The following is a 2548-nucleotide window of genomic DNA, read 5'->3' on the forward strand; positions in this document are numbered from 1 at the left end:
TATTGTATGATTATATGATAGCGGAACAAACACTGGTAGCAGTTACTTCTGCAAAATATCTGAGAGTATGCGTGCGGAACGATTTGAAGTGGAATGATCATATAAAATTAATTGTTGGTAAGGCGGGTACCAGGTTGAGATTCATTGGGAGAGTCCTTAGAAAATGTAGTCCATCAACAAAGGAGGTGGCTTACAAAACACTCGTTCGACCTGTACTTGAGTATCGCGCATCAGTGTGGGATCCGTACCAGATCGGGTTGACGGAGGAGATAGAGAAGATCCCAAGAAGAGCGGCGCGTTTCGTCACAGGGTTATCTGGTAAGCGTGATAGCGTTACGGAGATGTTTAGCAAACTCAAGTGGTAGACTGCAAGAGAGGCGCTCTGCATCGCGGTGTAGCTTGCTGTCCAGGTTTCGAGAGGGTGCGTTTCTGGATGAGGTATCGAATATGTTGCTTCCCACCTACTTATACCTCCCAAGGAGATGACGAATGTAAAATTAGAGAGATTCGAGCGCGCACGGAGGCTTTCCGGCAGTCGTTCTTCCCGCGAACCATACGCGACTGGACCAGAAAAGGGAGGTAATGACAGTGGCACGTAAAGTGCCCTCCGCCACACACCGTTGGGTGGCTTGCGGAGTATAAATGTAGATGTAGAAGAACCTTGGCGCTTACGCAATACAAACTATATGATCAACACTATCCAGGTGCGTTCCATAAGTAACGTGACGAAATTCATAAAAAATCATTTATTGAATATATTCGTACAAATATTCAAAAATTTTCAAAATAGCACCCTCTTGCATCAATACACTTCTGGAGGCGGTGCTTCCATGCCTGGGAGGCATCCTGGAATGCCTTTTCCGGAATGTCCTTTAGAGCTGATGTAACAGGCGCCTGGATGCTTTCAATCGTGTCCCATTGTTTTCCTTTCATGACTCCTTTTAACCGAGGAAACAAAAAAAAGTCAGCAGGAGCCAGGTGAGGACTGTAGTGAGGCTGGGGGTCTTGGTCCTGGCCAGGAAGTCGTTGACAATGAAGGCGCTGTGACTCGGCGTGTTGTTGTGGTGAACTTTGCACGTGTCCTTGGTGTCCCTTAGGCAGTGCGAGACCCTCCTTTTAAGTCTTTTGAGCACTTCCAAGTTGAAAGCTGAGTTCACTGTAGTCCCAGTAGGTATGAATTCGTGGTGGACAATGCCTCTGACGTCAAAAAAGACAATGAGCATGGTTTTGATCCTGGACTTGCTCACGCATGCCTTTTTGGGACGTGTGATGTAACAAAATAAGAGTGATGTTGTTATTCAATGGAAAAGTTGGAATTTGAGATTTCGCTTACTGTTTTATCAATCACAATTGGCGTAAGAATCATGGACTGAACACTGTCATAAGATATTGCATTATGAAATGTGAATAGTCTTTACTTGCAGCTTCGCGTGGCTTGAAGCAGTCACAGCTAGCGTGCTATTGATTAAGAAATTGCATTATCGTCTTTCTAATTACTTCTTGATCGTAGATACGATCATATCCGGTCGTGAAGTTATTCTTATGACAAAACAATTTCCTAGGGGACCAGAAAGTTCTTAAGGGCGCAAAAACAACTATAACATCACACAAAAGGAAAATTCAGTATTAAAGCTGATTCAAGAAGACGATAAAACAGTTTTCTTTTTGTCAATGTAAAACGCACATCGTACTTCTGATCTTGGTGTCTGTAATCTTATCAAAATGCATAATTAAAATGAAAATAATACTGAGGAGATGATAGGAATGAGCACTGCTAAATGACCCAATATTTCCAGAACAAATATTTATTACAACTAACACATATATCGTACCTTATGCTTAGTACCACAATGACGGTAGATTTTTGTGTCCGTTTCATGTCCATTAAGCGCTCTTTTATATAGCCATTTTCCTCTTGAGTCGCTCGTTCTTCTTTTTTACACTTCACTCAAACTTAGACGGAACACGATTTTAATTATTTAGTAAAAAAATTAGATCAGACCGCCACAAATCTGCGTCCGTCTTACTTAAGAAAAACAGTACAAGTGATTAACGCTCAAGGCTTCATTTGTTCTCCAGCGAACATAATAGTGAAGGATTGCATATCTATCCGTATTCTTCTGTTTATGTTGCCGCCCAAAGACGACGAATTACATTATTTAGGACATTCCACCATCGCTGTGCGACGGCTTATTATACATTAATCATTCTTTATAAACAAGTATTTGCCTTCTGGCTGAAAGTATTAACTATTTGCTGTTTCAATGAAGCCAAAAATAGCGAATATCACAGACGGGGTGATGATGGGGTGTGCCACTCTGAACTCTGCCTTTTTGTCTCAGGGTCGTACTCAAAAATCCTCGACTCATCACCAGTGATAACTGAGTTTAAAAAATGAGGATCATTTTCACACATCTCCAACTTTTCTCGGCACCGAAGCACTCACATGTGCTTGTGTTCGTCGGTCAACACCTTTCTCATGCTCAAATCTTCGGTCACAATGCGGAAAACTGTTGTTTTTGACATGTTTAGAGTTTGTGCTATCAAA

Source organism: Schistocerca piceifrons, chromosome 6 (genome assembly GCF_021461385.2).
Source record: "Schistocerca piceifrons isolate TAMUIC-IGC-003096 chromosome 6, iqSchPice1.1, whole genome shotgun sequence".
Classification (NCBI taxonomy): Eukaryota; Metazoa; Arthropoda; class Insecta; order Orthoptera; family Acrididae; genus Schistocerca; species Schistocerca piceifrons.